At 40.4% G+C, this 24,634-nt stretch overlaps 1 non-coding gene across 1 annotated transcript; it reads right to left on the bottom strand.

Annotated features, from left to right (window-relative positions):
* Positions 1–2,039: 2,039 nt before the first annotated feature.
* Positions 2,040–2,146, bottom strand: LOC117134478. The gene has a single exon (XR_004458663.1). It is a non-coding gene; the product is annotated as a small nucleolar RNA R71 (small nucleolar RNA).
* Positions 2,147–24,634: the final 22,488 nt, after the last annotated feature.

Below are 24,634 nucleotides of genomic sequence, written 5' to 3' on the forward strand. Positions count from 1 at the left end.
TTGGAGCATTTTGGAGCTTAAAAGACATTTCACCCGAGCTGACCTTGTAGAGGTCGACGAGAGGAAGAACAATCGATCGATGCACATCCAGTGCTGTCGATCGACACCATGAGATGCCTCGACAAATGAAGATTAATATCGATCGATGTACACAAGTACCATCGATCGATGTCGAGACATTGGACATGCGACATTTTGGAACCAGCGGACTTAAAACCCAAGGCCAAGCCAAATTACGAAAATGCCCTGACGAGTTTTTAACCTAGTAGATTATATACTGCCTAAATGTTTTGACGGCAAAAAAGGAGAGCTTTTTGTTACAGTTTTACTTTGAGAGAGAGAGAAGAGAGTTTTGGAGAGAAGATCACTTGTGATTGGAACTCCTTGTTTTCATTTCTTTTCATCTATACTATGAGTTTCTATTTCTTTATTGTTATGAATTGCTTTGCTATGTCTGAGTAGTTCAATTATTAGATCCAGGGTTCAGATAGGTTTGTGGGATTAGCCTCAAACTATAGATCTGCCTTGTTGTGATATTCATGATAGAGTTGTATTCATTGCTTGTTTTAGCCTTGCAAACTAGAACTTGATTATAGGATTGCATACTCAATCACCCTTTGTTATCCCATCCTGACATCTATCTATCATATTAGGACTGCTAGAGAGGGCTAACCGCCAATTTAGTATCTTAATAGGGCATATCATACTCGCGCATAGGCCTGGCTAGAACCCGTCGATCGATGTCCTCAACTGACTATCGGTCGACGTAGGTAAAGGTGTATCAGTCGACGTCCCTATAGGACCATCGGTCGACACTCTCTCGTTGTCAACATACTAACCGTTGAGACACGAGATCTAGCTTGTTAACCAGTGAAACATGCGACAGCTGATCACTGAGTTAAGCGGTTGAGCTCTAACATATCATGCACGCAACAAATATGCATCTATAGATATTATAATCTCCAACACCTGAATAGCGGCCCTGCATCTAATATCATTTCCAATCAAGTTACATTTACTATTTACTTCGCTTGTTACTATTGCTATTTCATTTAATTGTTCCCTAGCTCCTTGTGGATTCGATCCCTAAGTACTGCATCTGAACCTCTTTTGATGAGAGTAACACTCCTTAGGGTAATTTGAGTGGTATCAAATTTGGCGCCGTTGCCGGGGAGCTTTGCTCGCCATTAGATTTAGTTTTATTGATTCTTATTCTTTTCTCTACCCCCTTTCTAACATAATCTTTTTCTTGTCTTTTCAGGTGCATGCCCAGCGGTACTAGAAGCAACAAGGAGAAAGACTTTCTGTTCTCAGCCGATCCTGCTCACTTGGAACGCACCATCCGTAGAGGTCAACGTTCTGCATTGCTCGACGCAATAACTTTGTCGTCGATCGATACGCACAACCAACCGTCGACAGACACCAGACCTTCATCGTCGATCGATCCTAATCGTTCGACAACGATCGATATTACACCGCGTACGTCGATCGATACCGTGTCGTCAAAAATGGTAAACTTTATTATTCTAACACAGGACGAGAACGGAAACCTGTATGACCTGGACGGTCATCTGCGTAATGCAACATGTCTGAAAATAGACGCTTAGGGGACTGTAATCCCTAATGCTGATACTACAGGAGCTGCTCAACCTGTAGACAAGGACCCTCAATCAAAACCACTGGCCGACTACAATCGCCCAGATGAGTACTATTCCAACAGATCAGCAATTCGACTTCCGGAGATCCAGAAGCAGAATTTTGAGCTGAAGCCTCAATACTACACTCTCGTGTCGCAGATACCCTACTCTGGGATACCGCACAAGCATCCTATGGACCATCTAGAACGGTTCGAGGATTTTGTCGCTGCTATTCGGATGGAAGGAGTCCCCGAATATTACCTGCTGCGCAAGCTCTTCAGATACACGCTGAATGGAGAAGCGATGCACTGGCTTAGGCAGCTACCCACAGGATCCTTAACATCCTGGACCGACATCAAGAATGCTTTCTTACGAAACTTCTTCGATGAGGCGCGCGCTGAAGAACTTCGAAACAAAATTTCCACATTCTCGCAGAAGGCTGGAGAGTCCTTCAAAGATGCGTGGATTAGATTTAGGTTCTTCCAGCGAGACTGTCCACACCACGGATTTAACGAAGTGCAGCTTCTAAGCATTTTCTTCCGAGGTCTCGCCTTACAGTATCAAATGACTCTTGATACGGCGAGTGAAGGAAACTTCACTACTCAGAATCCGTTAGAAGCTGTGAGACTTATCGAACACCTTGCTAACAGCAGCAGCACCAAAAACACTGACTCTGAACGGAAGAAGTCTGTAGCCTCTATCGGGAAGGAACATATGGACGAAGTAAGAGCTAAGTTAGATGTGATGCACGAGCTTCTTAGGAAGCAAGTCTGTTTAGCTGAAGGAGAAGTAGTAGATACGAAAGGAGTAGATACGGAAGGAGAAGAAAATGTGAACTACATCGGAGGTACCTGATTCCAGAAATTTGGAAACCAGGGCGGAAACATAAACTTCTTTGGAAATGGTCAAAGATGTAACCAAAGTTCACAATTTCAAAAACCCTTCAACAACAGCAAAAGCTACTCGAACTCCTACTACCAGAATCCACCACCCCAGACTCAGGAAAGCAAGATCGAAGAAATGCTTGATCGAGTACTGTTGGGACAACAACAAATCACCGTGGATTTCAACGGTAAAATAGACTCTGCCTACAACAATCTGAACACCAAAACCGAGACCTTAGGGACTCAGGTGAAAAAACTTGAAACACAAGTGATTCAGACTGGCGAAACTATAAAAAGGCTAGAAGCTTTCGCTAGAGAGGCAGGAGCTGACAAGGGAAAATACCACGTAAATGCCATCATAGATGATGATTTCTGGTAAGTGGTGAGACATGAGAAGCTCGAGGAAGGAGACTTCGAAATCGAAAGCTCCATGAGTCTCGGCGGATCCCAATGGTGTCGACCGATGTCGATGAACTCGCCTCGATCGACAGACCATGACAAAGATCGATGGACGGATAACTCCAGTCATCGATCGACGTCATCTATCAACGTCATCTGCTAAATCGACTGAATGCAATGCAGTTCAAATTCTAACTCATGAGGAATTTGCAGCTAAGCATCCTCACCCACCCTCCCCTTTCTATGATAAAATCGATCGATCGGCTGAGCCAACCATCAATCGAACAGAGTGAGTCCGACGTCGATCGTCACAACACACCTCCCATCGATCGACAGGCACCTCTGACATACCGAGTGCGGTTACCCTCAATCGATAATGACTATATCAACGCACTCAAACCACCACCAAAACCTTTAGCTAACCCACCCGAACCAAAACCCAACCCTTTAAAGAGTTCACCAGAACCAGTTCAAGAAGATCAGGAAACTGAAGGGAGAAGTTTAAGGAAAAGAAAGGATAAAATTCCTAAGAACCTTAAGAGGGAAGCTAACGATAAGGAGATGGATGGTTTCACTAAAAGAATCCTCAGAATCCCAATCGAAAAACCTTTTGATGAAGCTTACTTCACACACCGGTTGTGGATGTTCTTCAGAGAAACAAAGGTAACTGAGGAGGACTTTAGGAGAATGTTTCATCAAGTCAGAGAGAAGATGAGACAAAGGATCACATTGACGAAGAAGAGTGATCCTGAGAAGTTTGAAATACCATGTGATATCACTCAAATTACCCTAAAGAGTGTTACTCTCATCAAAAGAGGTCGAGTTATAGTACTTAGGAATCGAATCCACAAGGAGCTAGGGAACCGATTAGATCTAAACAATTTATAATAAACTAGGCTAATAGATTATAAAACAGTAAAATAGCAATTAAATAAACAAAGCAGTAAACAAGTTGAACAAGTCAATTGTTTAGCTTGGCAAGGGTTGTTCGATGGAAGGATGGTTGCTAGATCTAGGGTTTCTATTCAGGTGTTGGAGATTATAATTCCTATAGGTACCTATTTGTTGCATGCATGATATGTTAGAGCTCAACTGCTTAACTCAGTGATCAGCTGTCGCATGTTTCACTGGTTAACTCGCTAGATCTCGTGTCTCAACGGTTAGTATCTTGATCACGAAAGAGTGTCGACCGATGGTCCTATTGGGACATCGACTGATACACCTTTACCTACGTCGACCGATAGTCAGTTGAGGACATCGATCGACGGGTTCTAGCCAGGCCTATGTGCGAGATGATTTGCCCTATTAGGATGCTAAATTGGCGGTTAGCCCTCTCTAGCAATCCTAATATGATTGATAGATGTCAGGATGGGATAACAAGGATGCTTGTGTATGCAATCCTATGATCAATATTCTAGTTAATTACTCTAGAACAAGCAATAAGTATAGATCTATCATGAATATCACAACAAGGCAGATCTATAGTTTGGGGCTAATCTCACAAACCTATCTGAACCCTGGATCTAACAGGTGGATCTACTCAGACATGAAAACAGAAATCATATATGAATAGATAGAAAAACTGAAATGAAATAGATCAATTAAACCAAAGGAGTTCCAGGAGGACTCTGATAGGAGTTCCTCCCTTCTCTCCTAACAAAACTATGAATCAAAGAAAGTGTGTAAAAAGCGTCAAGAAGTGTAGCCGTCAACAATGGCTTAGAAATAACATAAATAGGGTTTCTGGTCGTCTAAGGATATTCTGGTAATTTGTGGCTTCTGGGCTTCACGCAGTCATAAAATATACAAGGCCCACGATCTGGGATCTCCATCGATTGACATGCAGAGTGCTGCTTCGATCGACGTGCTTTCTCTCGCGAGGCGGACTGGCCACTCTTCAGTAAAACGGGTATAACTTCTGCTACAGGATGCTGATTTACCTGAGACCGGTGGCATTGGAAAGCCAAGTCAAGGCTCTATCTTGTGTCCAAATATGGGATCAATCTAACGGTCGGAAGGTCTCCATCCATAGCTAAACATCTCACGCATCTGTGCAACTCTGCACCTCCAAAGGCTCCAAAAGACACCAAAATCACCATATTTCTCCTAAATACTGTAAATACTCTAAATAGACTCCAAACATAATAATTGTATCTTAAAAAACTTTAAAACACTTATAGACCATGATTAAAAATGGGTAAAATATATGGTCTATCAACTCCCCCAGACTTACCCTTTTGCTTGTCCTCAAGCAAAACAGACGGGCAGTCTCTCTGAAAGATGTTTTGAAAACAGCAGGGACTCACATGATTTAAAACTTAGAATCATCACCTCTACAATATTGCAATCCACATCTAAGAAGTCCTAATCACAGAAGCACATTATACAATATCCTAGCTTAGCAACCAAATTCACCTAGCCAACATCTTAGCAAATCATGTCTGACATTCCCCTCTACCAACCTCATTTCTTAACATAAATAAATGTGTATGATTTACCTTGGGAGTATCGATCACAAGACACATGGGGTCTTACCCCAACAGGTGTATGAGTAAACAGGTAGTCTTGTTTTGTTTTCTTTTACTCTATATCTCCCTTCTCTGAATCTTTTTTTATCTCAATTCCAATGAACAAAGATGCTGATGCAGTCCATCTTATTCACCTTCTTTTCGATTTTTTTTTTTTTTTTTCATGTCAAAGTGTAGGCGAATAGTGGGGTCATCGCTAATGTACCTACTCCTCGCTTCCAACAATGTGTGATCATTCTATTAGAGTAGAATAATGGGGTCGCAGGAGACGCTCCTACCCCTCTAAACCGCAAGAAATCATCTCAATCTTTTATTTTATTTTATTAGGATGCCAAAGGGAGGAGAGAAGGAAACCAAAATCACTCAGACTTTTACCTTTCAGACCTGAAGGAGGAATCCGATCCAGTGTATACCAAGCTCTAAGACAAGCAGTTAAGTCAAATTAGGTAAGCCTCCAACAGCTAGTTTTCATGGAGCCATCAATTCTTTTGCTTCCAAGTTTATTATTTCGATTTTATTTATTTCCTTATGTCATTTTATGACTTTTAGAGAGTCCCAGTAGTCGAGCCTATAAAGCTCAATTAGTTTGTCTTTGTAAATAACCCTTGAACTTTTATGAATGAAAATACAGTTTTTCTAGTTTCTCAAAACTATTGTTCTAAGTCTTAGAGTATTGTGAGAAGCAGCTCTTGAGCATCAAGACTTATCAAAGACTCCTTTCACAGAGCTTTGTGGCGTCCATCATCCCATTTCCATCCACCAATCGATCTTGAGAGTGATACACATCCAGCAAGACCGGTTCAATCTTCATTCATCTTCCATCCATCGATCCTTGTTGAGAGTGATACACATCCAGCAACAAAGATCCCATATTCATCAATCTATCCTTTTTCTATTTGTTTTTATTCATAGTATCATTTTGATTCATATTCATATTTTTTTCTGTTTGCATCATTAAAAATTCTAAACTCATAAGAATCGGTTCTCTTTGTTTTCAGGTTTAAACCTTGGTTCCACCATTCAACCAATTCGTGGGTTACCCCCCCCCCCCCCCCCCCCCCCTGTGCCTACAACATTTTGGTATCAGAGCTTAAGCTCCTGACTCAGGTGATATCTATCCTTGCATCTCATACTTACTTGCATTTGTTTTTCCATTCATAAACCGAAAATCCATAAAAACTATTTCTTTTTGTTTCAAGTTTTGTTTCTGCATATTTTTGTTCTTGCTGTTCATCATACTTTAAAGCCACGAAAAAGAAAAGAAAATTTTTTGTTTGATTCATTTAAAAATCGAAAATCCCAAAAAAAAAGTGTTTGCATTCATTAGTTTCCATAAAAGAAAATCCCATAAAAATTTCTGTTTTGAATTTGATTCCTTTTCATTTGCATTCATAAATTCAAAAGCCAAAAGAAATCATCCTAGTTATTGTTTCGTACAATTTCTACTTGTCCATTTCGTGATTGCATCAGAAAAGAAAAAAATAAAATATTTTTAAGCTTTAGTTTATATCATTTTGCATAATTTATTTCATTTCGGTTCAACATTGCATATTTTCTTGGTTTAGTTTTAAATAGCTTGCATTATTCATTTTGTTCGACCAACACTTGCCATATCTTCACTTGATCTTTTAGATTGGATGCAGGAAGAAATGGAAGAGGCAGCACAATGCCAAGCTTTAATAGTCTCTCAAAAACAGCTACGGGCTGCTATAAAAGGAGTACAAGACCAGATTGCTCAGCTGGAGAAAAGAAACAAGGCACAAAGCCAACGTACACATAAAGGAAACAGAAGTTTTGGAGATGCACCTGAGGCTGTCTATGTCGAGCCCAAGCCACCAGATCCTTCAAGGATCCATCAAACTCCAACTTCTAAAACCCACAACCATCATGTTGTTAATTCTCGGTTTGAATATAACTCTTTTGCTGATAAAGTTTTTACATTTTCAGGAAAAAGAGGTTATCTAATATGGGAGAGGAACCTTGATGAATGGTTTCACTACAACAACATCTTGAAGGAAGAAAGGCTTGCTTATGCCATTGATCAACTTAGAGATGATGCCTTTAAATGGTGGGTACAAGAAGAAGATGATAGATGGTATTACAAGGAGCCAACTATCAAAACTTGGCGAGCTCTTAAGGAACTCATGAGATATGAGTTTGCACCAAAGTATACAAGTGCTGAAATCCAGGAAATATACCCAATGAGGTATCCAACTCATGGTTCCAAAGAAGCAAGAAAAGTTGTACCAAAAGAAGGCCATAGAAGCTTGATCCACCAATACCAGATTCGGCCAAACCAGAGGCCCATGGTTTTCTATGATCAATACCAACCTTATAAGGTCCCAAAGGCCATGGAGAAGAAGAACCTTGTCAGCCAAGACACACTGGCCAGACACAAAGAAAAATCAGACAAACCGATTTTTCAAGAGAAGGCCAAGGTAAGTCCTATACTTGATAAATTTGTTTATAAATCATCTCCCACTGGTATGAGTCACTTGTATATGTCCAAAGATGTTAAGACAGGTCCTGAGGTTGAGAAAGACACGATCTCCACATCTTTGTTGGAATCAAAAGTTGTCAATGATTTAATTCTAAGAGACAAGGAGATTTTAAACCAAAAGAAAGAAGAGCCATCAAGCCAATGTAAGTCTTCTAACTCTGAGGATTTAAACTATCATACATGTTATAGATGTCATAAGAAATGACACTATGCTGTAGTTTGTCCTACTAAGCAAGCATTGAAAGAAACATCACTAGAAAAGAAAACAGAATTATCTACTAAAAGTGATAGTTTTATTCAATCTGATTTATTGGTTCCAAAATTCTTGCGTAATGCACTTGTCTTTGTCAAAGGGTGATGTAACAGTAACTAAGGAGCATGAATTAAAAGGAGAGGAGCCACCAGGCGCCACACCTGTGATGGACCAGAAGATGGTTCAAGACACAATGCAGTCCATGTTGCTTAAAGAAGCAAAACCAGTAAATGAAGTATCATACCAAGGTAAGTGTCTAACACCACCTAGAGATACTAGTACTGACGTGTGTGTTCTTGATGTAGGGAGTAAAAATGAAAGCTATCTGCTTACTGAAGTTCCACAGAAGGAACCAGACCATAAGCTCAGTCATGAACCACCTCACAAGTGGAAACCAAAATCTAAACAATGGATTGTTCAAATTCCAAAACCTATGGTAAGATTCATGTTAGATCAGCATGTTCTTAATATTTCCATGATAGATATAATGCACTTGCTTTTTGTCCAGAGTGTTGAGACTATTTCAGGTTGCCAAGAAGAAAGCTTCAAAGAAATCCCACCAGATTATCTTACGTTGCTAGGAGAATCAACTCCAAGGAATATCAGAAACGAGGCCACCAAAACTTTGAAGGATAATCCACTCCAGAAGAGAAGAAATGACCATGTCAAGAGCAGAGGCGTGATTCATTACTATTTTCTCAAAGGAGAACCACCTGATACACAATCCATTCCCAAACCGAAACAATCCCAAGGTAAGGCTCTAGAATCTCAAAAGAGAATGAAAGCTGACTTGCTCTATCTTGGTGCAGGTTATATAGTTTTGAGGTCGAAACCTTGTCAAGAGGGAGGGGATGTTGTAGCCCTGAAATCCGTGGTTCAACCAGAGTCTCACCAAACCTCCCAAACCGACCATCTAGGAGGTACCAGCAACCAAGGTTCAGTCCAAGGCGTATATCTCCAAAACCAGAAGAACAATCAACATGAAACAATTTTTATTAGATTCTACACTCAAGACGGAGTCCATCCCAATTGGAATCAAGCCAAAATATTAACGGAGCAAGAAGTTATGAATTTTACAAGTCAGAGGTTTCTCAGCCCATCCATCTGCGAGTACCCGACTTTAGAAGCAGATTCAAGTCCAAGGAAGGCGCGGCCTGAACCAAATCCCATCATAGGATTCAAGAGGGATCTCGCATCTTTCCAACAAGCCCAATAACAGGATAAATTGCCACGGAATTATGAAGTTATGATCCAATCTCTAAAACCGGCCAAACCAGTTCTACACTTGCCTCAATTGGAAGCTAGCCGGTTCAATCAGCTTCAAACCAGACATTGGCGACCAGGAGATCATTTCAACCAATCAGGAGATATTCTAGGAGTCCAGGATGAATTCTGCAAGTTCATACCATGTACCAGCAACCATTGGATCTGGAGGATTCTCATTTACTTCAACTTGCCTTATTTGGAGTCTCAAGCATTAAAACTTCAACAGCTCTTTTTCCTTCAGATTAGGCACGAACTCAGCACATTCCAAACCATCAAGAAGGTTCCCAGGAAGCTTAGTTATCCTCTCAAACCATCCAGATACAAGGAGAACACCATCTACATTCATTTGGCCAAGATTCTTACCATAAAGCCTTCAACGGCTAGTTTTCATGGAGCCATCAATTCCTTTGCTTCCAAGTTTATTATTTCGATTTTATTTCTTTCCTTATGTCATTTTATGACTGTTAAAGAGTCCCAGTAGTCGAGCCTATAAAGCTCAATTAGTTTGTCTATGTAAATCACCCTTGAACTTTTATGAATGAAAATACAGTTTTTCTAGTTTCTCAAAACCAATTGTTCTAAGTCTTAGAGTATTGTGAGAAGCAGTTCTTGAGCATCCAGACTTATCAAAGCCTCCTTTCACAGAGCTTTGTGGCGTCCATCATCCCATTTCCATCCACCAATCGATCTTGAGAGTGATACACATCCAGCAAGACCGGTTCCATCTTCATTCATCTTCCATCCATCGATCCTTGTTGAGAGTGATACACATCCAGCAACAAAGATCCCATATTCATCAATCTATCCTTTTTCTATTTGTTTTTATTCATAGTATCATTTTGATTCATATTCATATTTGTTTCTGTTTGCATCAATAAAAACTCTAAACTCATAAAAATCGGTTCCCTTTGTTTTCAGGTTTAAACCTTGGTTCCACCATTCAACCAATTCGTGGGTTACCCCCCCTGTGCCTACAACAAACAAGGTCAGGATACAGGACCTTACACTACTCTTCTGTGGAGTAAACGGCTTGGTAGACCTGATTCATCTCGATGAGAACGGCGACGTGGTGACTCCAAACCTCGGAGCCGTTTTGCTGCGCACTTGGTGGACCTGAAGAAGAAGCCCTTCACGGGCAAAGGCAGGAAGAAGGAAACGGTTGGGAGTATCCTGACACCGATCTTTGAGCATCTAGGCATCCGCCTAGACAAGCGCACAGCCGACCGCTCCCACAGCTTCTTAGACGAGCGACACCTGATGAACTCAGGTTAGCTCAAGGAGGAACTTCTCTGGAGTTTTTGGATCGGGAACCAGCACCGTCTACTGCCGATGCCGAACAGGATGATCACAGACTTCGATGGCGAGATCGATAGGCTCTGGTTCATGCCCGACGCCCAGCTCCTCCACGACCTTTCGGCTATCCCGCGCCGACCTCCTGGAGTGCGTCGAGCCAGAGCTACACAGGGATCTCCGGAGGCACCTCTGCCTGATTTCCCGGTCATACCAGACATCCCTATGCGAGATCAGGGAGACTTTCAGAGGGTCGTTGTGGATTCTCTTCGTGCCATTTGGGCTAGAGTATCTTGCACAAGCAGGATGACCATCAGAGCTCACTCACCAGCAGCAGGAAGACCTTCTAGGCAGCGCAGGGATCCCTCGTCCGGGAGCGACGACGAGACCAGCGAGGACACCGACTAGTCCCCCCATTTCTGTCTCTTTCCCTTATGAACTTGTTTATCTATTTTTCAAACTCGTAGGATTTAAATTTTAGACATATCTATGTTTTATGTTTGAGACTGTTTACTTATTTCTTATGTTTGGAGTGTCTAACAGAGCTAACCACACTGATAGATCACATGAGTTAGATTCCAAACATGACGCAGAATTTTCTGCTCTTCGCCATCGATCGACACGGAGAGGATGGTATCGATCGATGTGCGGGGCAGAGAGGTACGACACCTTGCTCTAACTTCTAAAACATCTAACTTTGCTTATCACCACCTTTGGGCACTTTACACCGAGACGGTGTAATTTAAGTCTGGGGGAGGTAGTACTAACACCATCTTCTTGAATTTTGTCAAAATCTTTTCAAAAATAATTTTAATGAGTCAAGAAGGGGACTATGACTTTATGATTTTTACTTCAATGTCTAACAATTCTATAACACCATTCTAGATTTACTAATCACAGATAGCACTAAAAATGCTAAAGTGGATCAACCTGTCAACTATACACATATGTCTAGCTTGTTTGAAAGAACCAAAGCTAACCTCCAACACTAACCTGACATTACTGCTTGTCTTGCGCTTCGTATACATGGGATCGGATTCGTCAAACAAGTCTGGAAGGTAAAGCCTTGTGTAGATTGATCACCTTTTATCTCTCTATTTCGACCCTAGATTTATAATTAGAGATATAAGAAAAAAAATACATATATATATATATATATAATAGGTAATTAGTTAGGAGGAATCCGAACAGGACTTGGTGGCTGCAACCATTAAGGCTTGCTTCATAAGGATTCCAACAAAAAGAATTCCAACGGGACAAGGAGGCGGCAATCTTCAAGGATTGATTCATATGAATTCTTAAATATAGGTCAAAAAGAACTGAACAGGACTTGGTGGCAACCACCATTGAGGCTTGATTCATGGAAGCCTGTCCAATCTTGGTCAATGATCTTGCAATATAAGCAGACTTTGACCAAAGAGAGAAATTAGTAGAGAGAAAAGATATGAACTAATTTTTACCTGCAGATCCAAATACTTGTTTGACAATCTTTGAATCCTATGATCGATACTCTCAAGGTAAAGCCTGCACTTTTATTTATGCTAAGAAATGAGGTTGGTCAAGGGGAATGTCAGATAAGATTTGCTAAGTTGTTAGCTAGATGAATTTGGTTGCTGATATCACTCAAATTACCCTAAAGAGTGTTACTCTCATCAAAAGAGGTTCAGATGTAGTACTTAGGAATCGAATCCACAGAGACTCTAGGATTACTCAACAGACTTAAATAATTAGAAATGAAGATAGACTAAAAGGTTTTAATAGTTTTAAAAGCAGTAAATGATAAATCGAAAACAATAGTGAAACGATAGATTGAATTGAAGTGGTTTCAAGAATGGGAAAGACAGCTAGATTCAGGTAAATCTCAGGTATGAAATGCATGCACTTAGTTTAGACTAAAGGGTTTGATGGTTTTTGAACTAAACAATGGTTTAACCGGATAGGTTATCTTCGCTAGATCTCGGATCTCAACTGTCGTATTTTAATCTCGAGAGAGTGTCGATCGATGTGACTTTATGTTCATCGACCGATACACCTTTGTAACAATCGACCGACAGAACGATAGTTGCGTTGATCGATGGTTATTCTAGCGAGCTTTGCGAACGGGTTTAACTTGTTCTCTAACCTTCTCAGATCGATAGTTGCGCCTAAGTTAGTTAGATCACGCAAGTGGGTTCAGGTATTGAGGGGAAACGGTTAGTTGGACTCAATTAATCCTAAGAGATGAAAGAACAATCAAAACACCTTTTTAATAGTCATATTAGCAGTATATTATTTCAACCATGGTGAGAAACCTAAATCTAACAATTGGTTTACTCAAACATATTCATGAGAGACAAAGTCATGATGGCATGAAATAAACTCAAGTGAAACATAGAACACAAATAGATAGAGTATTAGAAATAAAGGAGTTCAAGATCTTCTCTGTTTTGCAGTTTCAGATCTATCTCTCCAATCCTAAGCTCTTCTAATGGTAGCCAAAATGCTCATTCTCCAAACAAGGTCTTTTGCAAGTGTCTACCTAAAATGATACAAAACCCTAGTATATATAGCCTATCAGGCGGCTAGGGACTTAAGTTGCAAATAATAGATTTTCTAGGAAATGAAATCTTTTAATTCGCGATCACACTCGTGTGATTGGGCATATATCGATGCACATGCATGTTTATCGATCGATGGTAAGTGATTATGATCGACTGATGTTGCTCTTCAAGCGTCGATCGATTTTCCTTGCGTAAAAGCATTCCAAAATGTCCCAAAAGTATCATTTCCTTCCATAAGGTGAATAAACATGTAATTGCTTTGAAAAGACTCTAAAACATGATTAATACATCTTAAACTTTTATATACCATGTATAAAAACGGATGAAAATCATGGTATATCAACTCCCCCAGACTTATCCTTTGACTTTTCCTCAAGTCAAACCAACGGACAGGCTCTCTGGAAGAGGGTTGAAAACATCAGGGACTCACGGATTTGAAACATTGAAATTACCACCTCTATATTATTGCATTCCACATCTAAAAGTTCTTTCTTACAAAAATACATTATGCAATATCCTAGGTTAGCAACCATGGTCATCTAGCCAACAATCTTATCTAATCTTATCGTCAATCTCCTCAACCAACCTCATTTCTCAATGTAAAAAGGGTAAGCTTTACCTTGGGAGTATCGATCATAGGATTCAAGGATTTCAGACAAGTATCTGGAACGACAGGTAAAAGTTAGTTCCTAATTTCTCTCTCTCTAATTTCTCTCTTGAGTCAAAGTCTGCTTCCATTGCAGGATCATTGACCAAGATTAGACATGCTTCCATGAATCAAAACTTAATGGTGGTTGCCACCAAGCTCTGTTCACTTCTTTTTGACCTATATCCAAGAATTCTTTGTGAAAGCGAGCCTTGAAGATTGCCGCCTCCAAGTCCCGTTTCAAACTCTTTTATTGGAGTCTTATATGAATCAAACCTTAATGGTTTTAGCCACCAAGTCCTGTTCAGACTCATCCTAAGTAAACAATAGATCCCTTATTTTTTTATTTTATTTTTTTTTTACATTTTTTTTTCTAAAATAGAAATAGCTAATCTAGGGTCGTAATTAGAGAGAGGAATGTGATATATAATTCTACACAAGGCTTTACCTTCCAGACTTGTCTGAAGAATCCGATCCCATGTATACCAAACCCCAAGACAAGCAGTGAAGTCAGGTTAGTGTTGGAGGTTAGCTTTGGTTCTTTCTAACAAGCTAGCAAGTGTGTATAGTTGACTGGTTGATCCACTTTAGCATCTATAGAATTATCTGCAATCAGTAATTCTAGAATGGTGCTAGAAAGTGGTTAGACATTCAAGTAGAAATCATTAGTTCATAATCCCCTTCTTGAAACGCCAGAGTTTCCCTTCCTCGAGCCATAGCGAGTGCACCAAGTGCTGCTCGTCGAGGAAGGCGTGGTCGCGGTCGGCAGAGCGAGGGTCGAGGCGGATGCCGAGGTACTGGAAAATCGGGGTTAGAAGACTCCCAACTGTCTCCTTCTTCTTACCCTTGCTGTTGAAAGGCTTCTTCTTCAACTACATCAAGTGCGCGGCAAAGACAGCTCCGAGGTTCGGCGGCCTTACTTTGCCGTCCTCGTCCAACTCAACCAAATCCACCACGCCATTCACTGCACAGAAAAGTAATGTGAGCTCCTTTATCCTGACCTTGTTGGGCTCCATCTTGCAAACCAGTGTGTTTGCAAGGAGCCGTAGGAAATAGCGAAGTGCAGGATGGCGGATGTCTGATAGCACGGCCCTGTTTGTGTCCCAAACTCCTGTGCTGACGATATCCCAGAATCTCTCGAGGTGTGGGAAAGGTGGGAAGGAGGTGACGCTCTCATCGAAACCGTAGATGCGGCAGAGCTCGATGATAGTGATCCTGTAGCGTGTCCCTCTAGCAAAGAAGGTCAAAGTACCATCTCCCGCTACCCCCGCTGATGAAGTCCTGTAGGTGACCTCGACAGTGGCCATGAACTGGCTGACGAGATTGGGGTAGAGGTCGTAAGCGCGAGAGGGCATGGTGCCGAGTCCGAGCTGTGTGATCATGTCCTGAATATCTCTCTCGATCCCAAGCTTCTTTAGGATGTGTCGGTCGAGGAATTTGGTGGGCTCGATAGAGACTCCCAGCCAAGCATTGTAGAAGAGGCTGTCGAAGTCGTCCCAGTTGTCGGACAGGAGACGGTTGCGGCACTCGTTGCTGTTGATCGCTGCTCTAGGATCATCATAGCCCGAGACATCGAAGGGTGTGTTTTCGGTGCGAGGCCATGGAGGGCGCTGTGGGTTGGTGGAGCTGCTAGTCTCGTCGAACCTCCTTTTCGACTTGATTTCTCTGTTTCGTGCGTTTGTTTCTGAACTGCTCATCTGAAACCAAGAAGAAAAGAAAGTTAGCATTGTCGATAAAAGGTAGTATCGATCGATGGGTTATACTGAACATCGATCGATATTGTCGTGTCGGAACAATCGAACAAGAGAGCATCGGTCGATGCGAACGAGTTCATATCGACCGATGTCGAATCGCGAAACCTGCAACATCACTCTATTCCAAATCGCGTTTATACGAATTAAAAGACATAGAAATCACAAACCGAACTCTAGATAAGCAATATGAACTACAAAAACTTCTCTCAATCACACCAAATCAAGCTTTCTAGTCCAACTCAAAACGAAAACCCTAATGTTTCGAAATATTGAAAATTTCGAGTGCATACCTTGTATGTTGATTTTGGGAGTGGATTTAACAGTTACAGAGTGAAAGATCGAGTGGATTTAGGTGAAAAACGGACGAAATCCGTCAAGAATCGAGAGAAAAAAGGGTTGTTTTTGTTTTCGGTTTCAGTTGCGAATGAGGAAGAGGAATGGGTCGATATCGAGTGAAATAAGTGTTTTAACCGTCGATATGCCCGCATCGATCGATGGCAGTGATGCCTCGTCGATCGATGTCCTCTTCAAAGACAAATCCTAATTTCTAAATCTCCTAAATAATGCTAATAATAAGAAGAAATATGGAAATTACTATTAAATATAGAAATTACTATTATATTGTATTATTAATTTAATTAATTTTTTTTTTTTTTATAAAATGGGTTGCCTCCCATTCAGCGCTTAATTTTTAAGTCTTTAGCTCGACTACCTGATTAAGCTAATTATCAGGTTCATACAACACCATGGGCGCTTTTGCTGGTGGTTTTGCCCAATAATGCTTAACTCGTTGGCCGTTCACTGTAAATTCCTGGCCTTTATCATTTTGTAAAGTGATAGCTCCGGAAGGTTGAACGTTTGTTACGGTGAAGGGTCCATACCAACGGGATTTTAGCTTTCCAGGAAATAAAGTTAATCTAGAGTTATAAAGGAGGACTTGATCATCCGGTTCGAAGTGCCGGGATATAATCTTTTTATTGTGATAAGCTTTAGTCCTTTCTTTATAAATTTTCGAATTTTCGAAAGCTAAATGTCTGATTTCATCAAGCTCGTTAAGCTGGATGAGTCTCCTTTCTGCAGCTGGTTTGATATCAAAGTTTAAAAGTTTGGTAGCCCAAGCTGCTTTGTGTTCCAGTTCGACTGGTAAATGACATGATTTGCCATAAAGGAGGTGGAATGGTGTTGTTCCTAACGGCGTTTTGTAGGCGGTTCTGTAGGCCCAAAGTGCATTATCTAGTTTCTTAGACCAATCTTTTCTGGAGGTTCCTACGGTTTTCTCTAAGATTTTCTTAATTTGCCGGTTAGAGACTTCTACTTGTCCATTGGTTTGTGGGTGGTAAGGTGTGGCTACTCTATGATTAACACCATTATTTTTAAGCAATCTATCAAAGATTTTGTTAATGAAATGAGTACCACCGTCACTAATGACTACTCTTGGAACTCCAAATCTTGGAAAGATTATACTCTTGAAGAGTTTAATAACCACAGATGCGTCATTGGTAGGAGAAGCCACTGCTTCGACCCATTTGGATACGTAGTCTACAGCGACTAGTATATATTTGTTTCCATATGAAGACGGGAAGGGTCCCATAAAATCGATACCCCAGCAATCAAAGACTTCAACTTCAAGAATGAACTTCTGTTCCATTTCGTGTCTTTTGCTGATTTTTCCACGTCTTTGGCATCTGTCACATTGGGTTATAAATGCATGGACATCGCGAAAAGTGGTCGGCCACCAAAATCCTGCTTGGAGAATTTTTGAAACCGTTTTAAAGGTAGTGAAATGTCCTGCATAATCAGCTACGTGACATTGGTAAATAATGTCCGGAATTTCAGCTTCGGATACGCATCGTCGTATATGCCATCAGAACAATGATTATAGAGGTAAGGTTCGTCCCAATGATAGCGTCTTACTTCTCTGAAAAATTTCTTCCTCATATATCCCTTGAGTTCGTCTGGCTCAACCTCAGCTGCCAAATAGTTAACTATGTCGGCATACCAGGGTCGGTTATTCGAGTTTCTACCAATTGCGTCTACTTCCCGTTGTGATAATTCTTCAGGTGTAAGATTAATCTCATCACCGGAAACATTAACTTGTAAATTGAAATTGATTTTGATAGACGGGGGTTCGTGATCTTGGTTATTGGAGTGTTGATAAGTTACATCATTTTCGTCATCGATCGATGTATCACTACGTGAATCGACCGATATGCCAGCTCTCTCATCGATCGATAGATCTTCAGATGTGAGAGATATTTGACCGACGAAAGATGTATCTATGTGTGCAACATTCTCCGTGGGAAAGAAATCGTCTATAGGGACATCATCCTCTATTCTTATCCGGGAAAGATGGTCAGCGACTCCATTATCTACTCCTCTCTTATCCTTAATCTCAATGTCAAACTCTTGGAGTAGTAGAATCCAGGGTATGAGTCGAGGTTTAGCATCTTTCTTTTGGATTAAATATTTGATGGCGGCGTGATCAGTGTGAACTATCACTCATGAGCCAATCAAGTATTGACGGAATTTTTCAAAAGTGTAAACTACGGCTAATAGTTCTTTTTCTGTTGTTGCGTAATTCCGTTGCGCTTCATCAAGCGTGCGGCTGGCGTAGTAAATGGCGTGTAGCTTTTTGTCTTTTCTTTGGCCTAAAACTGCTCCAATTGCGAAATCGCTCGCATCGCACATGATTTCGAAAGGAAGATTCCAGTCGGGAGCTTGTACGACGGGGGCAGTGATAAGGGATTTCTTTAAATCTTCAAAAGCTTTCATGCATTCAGGGGTAAAATCGAATTTAATATCCTTGCATAACAAGTTATTTAGAGGTCTAGCAATTTTGCTGAAGTCCATTATAAATCTCCTGTAAAATCCGGCATGTCCGAAAAAACTTCGCACGTCTTTAACAGTTTTGGGTGGAGGTAAACTGGTCATTACTTCAATCTTATCTCTATCTACCTCTATACCAGCGGCGGAAACCTTATGTCCTAACACTATTCCATCGTTAACCATGAAATGGCATTTTTCCCAGTTTAGGACAAGGTTCTTTTCTTCGCATCTTTCCAATACTTTGCATAAATTGTCGAGGCAACTTTTAAAATCTGATCCGTAGACTGAAAAGTCATCCATGAATACTTCCATGAAATCCTCGATCATATCCGTAAAGATTGATATCATGCAACATTGGAAAGTGGCGGGGGCGTTACAAAGACCAAATGGCATTCTGCGATATGCGAAAGTTCCATAGGGGCATGTAAACGTTGTCTTTTCTTGATCATCCGGGTGTATAGGAATTTGGAAAAATCCGGAATATCCATCAAGAAAACAGTAATACTGGTGATTAGCTAATCTCTCCGGCATCTGATCAATAAAGAGAAGGGGAAAATGGTCTTTCATAGTAGCGGCATTCAATTTCCTATAATCAATACACATCCGATGACCAGTAACAGTACGAGTCGGAATGAGTTCGTCCTTTTCATTCTTCACTACAGTGATACCTCCCTTTTTGGGTACAACATGTACGGGGCTTACCCATTTGCTATCCGAAATAGGGTAAATAACTCCAGCATCAAGGGGTTTTATAATTTCCTTTTTGACTACTTCCTTTAGATTCGGATTTAATCTCCTTTGCTGCTCTATTGACGTTTTAGCGTCATCTTCCAAGTTGATTCGATGCATGCAAAGATCGGGAGAGATTCCAGGAATGTCATCGAGAGAATATCTGATCGCTTTCCTGTACTTGCGTAATTTATTTAGCAATAAAGCAAGTTCTCCGCTAGTGAGACTGGCGTTGACGATAACAGGGTAGGACTGGTCATAAAGGTAAGCGTACTTAAGACCGCTGGGTAGAGGTTTTAATTCTACCTTTGGTGCTTAATCTTTAGACCAATTTGATTGTGAGGGAGGTTGTCGATCAACGGTATCTTGTAGGTATCGATCGATGACAACTTCTGAGTCGTCATTTTCTTCTACGTTTGCAGCTTTGATGCTAGCGTCCATTAGTCGCATGTAATCGTCTGTCCTATCTGATATGCTGAAAATTTCATTTCCCACGTGGTTAAGGGTGTCTTCTAAGGGGTTGTCTGAACACATGTTTAGGAAAGAGTCTTTTTCATCCTCAGAAACTTTTTCCACGTAGAAGGCCTGGTCATCTGTTAGGGGTCGCTTAATCAGTTTTTCCATATTAAAAGTTATCGAGATATCTCCTATGTTCAAATTAATTCGTCCTTCTTTACGTCAATGATTGCTCCCTCTGTAGCTAGGAATGGCCGACCCAGAATGAGGGGGTCTTTGGGTTCTTGTCTGTATTTTAACACAACAAAATCTGTAGGCACGATGCAATCATTAATCTTTATGGGAACATCTTCGAGAACTCCTTCGGGTACCCTAATAGATCTATCAGCTAAAACCAGGGTGATCGGAGTTGGCATAAACTCTTTATATCCTACCGTTACTGCAACAGAGTAAGGCATAAGGTTCACGCTAGAGCCGAGGTCACATAATGATCTAGGAAAACGCGTGTTTTCTATTTTACAATCTAGGACAAAACTACCAGGATCTGGTCTCTTTGTTGGAGTTTCTCCTTTAATCATAGCACTTACTTCTTCTGAAATCATCATCACGCTATGATCTGCAATTGGGTAGTTTGGAGATGTCATGTCCTTTATATACTTCTTAATCGAAGGTGCTATTTTTATAGCATCACTAAGGGACATCTCAACAGAAATCTTATCTAATGCTTTCTTGCAGATCGCGTTCTCTAATGATTTCTTAGTTTGCGTTTTAGGAGGAAAAGGGGGTAAAGTTCTATAGACTCTTTCAATTATGGGTTCGGGTTGAGTAGACCGTCGATCGACGGGTTTTTCAGGTTGTCGATCGATGGTAGGTCTTTCAGGCCGATCGACGTCAGTTCCGTACTGTCGAGCGATTTCGTCCTCAATCTCCGTATCTTCTTTCAATTCTAAGTCTATTGCCTTTTCCTTAGCCTTTTTAGCGGTGGTTTTCTGGTTCTTTTGAGATGGATTTGGGTCAAGATCGTTAAGAAGAATAGGATGAGAGTTGCTTTTTCCGGTCTTGTCAGTGTCGTCAGGTTGTTCAACATCTGTGTTATTCCTCGTATCTGCTGCGAGGTTTTTCCCGCTGCGCAGCATTACGGCACTGACTTGACGTCTCGGGTTTAAATCAGTTCTCCCGAGAAGACATCCAACATCTCTTTTTATGGCAGTTGCAATCTCAGCTACTTGACCTTCTAATTTTCGGATCAGTTATCCCAAAGAATCTGCTTTCTCCATTAATTCTCCGTAAACCATATTTATTTTTCAGTAAAACTCTGATTTTGTCTTACGGTTGCCAGTAAGAGCTTGTCTGATATTGAACCTCTGTTTTCCGGTACGTGATTTTACAGCAGTGTCATAAGCTTGGGTAAAGCTATCGACATTAAGCACAGAGTAGAGATCGGAACAGTTCGTTCCTTCATCCAAATAATCATTGGTGTCAGACAAAGCGTTGTCGTCGATCTGGGCTATATCAGATCGGTGTTTGTTTTGAAGAAAGGAATGAAGGGATTTAAGGGAATTCTTAATTTCTATCAAATCAGAATTGTCTTTTGGACTTGTGGCTTTTTCTATCTCTTCATCCATCTTTTCATAGGATCTTCCCGTTGTCATATTCTTGATAAGACGTCTAGCTTCTTCGGGATTCCTAGTGATGAAATTTCCATCACTCGCTGTATCGTGTGTGGTTTTATAGCTCAAGTTAACACCACCATAAAATATGTAATGAAGTTGTGGTTCTGAATAACCATGATGGGGACATTCAAGTTCATAGCCTCTGAATCTTCCCCAGGCGTTTTTAAACGATTCGCGTGGACCTTGGCGAAATGTAGAAATTTGCTTTCTTACTTCCCAGTAGCGTTCATCAGTGAAAAATTCTCTAAGGAAGGCATTTCTAATCTCTTCCCAACAAGTGAGTGATCCTGTTGCTAAACAGTTTAACCACCTGAGGGCTTCTCCTTCTAGGGAGAATGAGAATAGTTTACAACGATCATATTCATCTGGTATTAATTCTTCCAAAGTTTCAATGTGATCTTGTGGGTGCTCTGGGAGGGATCCACAGAATGGGTTTTGACGAACCATACGGTAGTAATCTGCGTTAAACTTAGATTTCTTGGTATCGTCTCCTGGTATTTTGATAGCGGACCTATTGGAATAGGTCCTATCAGGATCAAAGTAGTCTTGTATGGAAAATTTTATATCTTCACCTTTAGTTAAGGTGGAATTTTCCTTGACAGGGATTTCAGTCTCCTGTTCAGTTTGGCTAGCTTCATTGCTCGTTTGACCATTTAGTTCAGTTTGGACTACTTTCTCATTAGCGGGCTTGGTAAGAGAAAACTTACCTGCTTCCGGCTTGGCGGTATCGATCGATGTTGTCAGCTCTATATCGGTCGATTCTTCTGACTCAACGTCGCTCGATGGAAATGTGTCTTCGTCGACGGATGGTTGGTCGCGCTTGGTGTTCTCCATTCTTTGTGTCTGCGTAACAGATTAAGAAAGAAAACTTTAGCAAGTTTTTTTTTCGTAACAAGTCTATACTAAATTCTAAATTAAGTCTAATGGTAATAAGAAAGAGTCCCCCGCAACGGCGCCAAATTTGATATCACTCAAATTACCCTAAAGAGTGTTACTCTCATCAAAAGAGGTTCAGATGTAGTACTTAGGGATCAAATCCACAGAGACTCTAGGATTACTCAACAGACTTAAATAATTAGAAATGAAGATAGACTAAAAGGTTTTAATAGTTTTAAAAGCAGTAAATGATAAATCGAAAACAATAGTAAAACGATAGATTGAATTGAAGTGGTTTCAAGAATGGGAAAGACAGCTAGATTCAGGTAAATCTCAGGTATGAAATGCATGCACTTAGTTTAGACGAAAGGGTTTGATGGTTTTTGAACTAAACAATGGTTTAACCGGATAGGTTATCTTCGCTAGATCTCAGATCTCAACGGTCGTATTTTAATCTCAAGAGAGTGTCGATCGATGTGACTTTATGTTCATCGACCGATACACCTTTGTAACGATCGACCGACATAACGATAGTTGCGTCGATCGATGGTTATTCTAGCGAGCTTTGCGAACGGGTTTAACTTGTTCTCTAACCTTCTCAGACCAACTGTCGTTGCGCCTGAGTTAGTTAGATCACGCAAGTGGGTTCAGGTATTGAGGGGAAACGGTTAGTTGGACTCAATTAATCCTAAGATCTAAAATGAAGGTGATCAATCTCAATTTTAGCACTAAGTTCACAAGCAATGAAAGAAAAATCAAAATACCTTTTTAATAGTCATATTAGCAGTACATAATTTCAACCATGGTGAGAAACCTAAATCTAAAAGTTGGTTTACTCAAACATATTCATGAGAGACAAAGTCATGATGGCATGAAATGAACTCAAATGAAACATAGAACACAAATAGATAGAGTATTAGAAATAAAGGACTTCAAGATCTTCTCTGTTTTGCAGTCTCAGATCTATCTCTCCAATCCTAAGCTCTTCTAATGGTAGCCAAAATGCTCCTTCTCCAAACTAGGTCTTTTGCAAGTGTCTACCTAAAATGATACAAAACTCTAGTACATATAGCCTATCAGGCGGCTAGGGACTTAAGTTGTAAATAATAGACTTTCTAGGAAATAAAATCTTTTAATTCGCGATCACACTCGTGTGACTGGGCATCGATCGATGCACATGTATGTTTATCGATCGATGGTAAGTGATTATGATCGACCGATGTTGCTCTTCAAGCGTCGATCGATTTTCCTTGCGTAAAAGCATTCCAAAATGTCCCAAAAGTATCATTTCCTTCCATCAGGTGAATAAACCTATAGTTGCTTTGAAAAGACTCTAAAACATGATTAATACATCTTAAAACTTTTATATACCATGTATAAAAACGGATGAAAATCATGGTATATCAGTTGCTAAGCTAGGATATGGTATAATGTGCTTTGTGATTAGGACTTCTAGATGTGGATTGCGATGTTATAGAGGTGATGACTTCTGTGTATTAAATCTGTGAGTCCATGCTGTTTTCAAACCCTTTTCAGAGAGACTGTCCGTTTGTTTTTCTTGAGGACAATCAAAAGGATAAGTCTGGGGGAGTAGATATACCATGGATTTCACCCATTTTTAGTCATGGTATATAAGTGTTTTAAGATATATTTATCATGTTTTAGAGTCTTTTCAAAGCAATTGCAGGTTCAGTTACTTGATAGAAGGAAATGATGCTTTTAGGACACTTTAGAGTACTTTTACGCGTAGAGCATCGATTGACGCTTGAAGAGCAATGTTGATCGACCGAAGCCAATTAAAATCGATCGACAGTCGTTCAGAGTCATCGATCGATGTTGAATCACCCGAGGACTAATCACGAAATTAGAAGATTTCATTTCCATAAATTTTATTAATTGCAACCTAAGCCCTTAGCCGCCTGTGAGGCTATATGTACTAGGGTTTTGTATCATTTTAGAGGCAGACTGGCCTAATAACCTAGTTTGGAGAAGAAGCATTTTGGCTACCATTAGAAGAGCTTAGGATTTGAGAGATAGATATGTGACTGCATAACAGAGAAGATCTTGAACTCCTTTATTTCTATTACTCTTACTTTCTGTGTTCAATATTTCATTTGAGTTTTATTCAAACCATCATGACTTTGTCTCTCATGAATATGTCTGAGTAAACCCAATCGTTAGATTTAGGTTTCTCATAAAGGCTGAAAGTATATGCTGCTAATAAGACTGTTCAAAATGTGTTTTGATTGTTATTTCATGCTTGTTGAGCTTAGTGATAAAATTAGGATTGATCACCCTCATTTTAGATCTTAGGATTAATTGAGATAACCAACTGTTACCCTCAATACCTGAAATAGCCAGCATGATCTAACTAACT

Source organism: Brassica rapa, chromosome A05 (assembly GCF_000309985.2).
Source record: "Brassica rapa cultivar Chiifu-401-42 chromosome A05, CAAS_Brap_v3.01, whole genome shotgun sequence".
Classification (NCBI taxonomy): domain Eukaryota; kingdom Viridiplantae; phylum Streptophyta; class Magnoliopsida; order Brassicales; family Brassicaceae; genus Brassica; species Brassica rapa.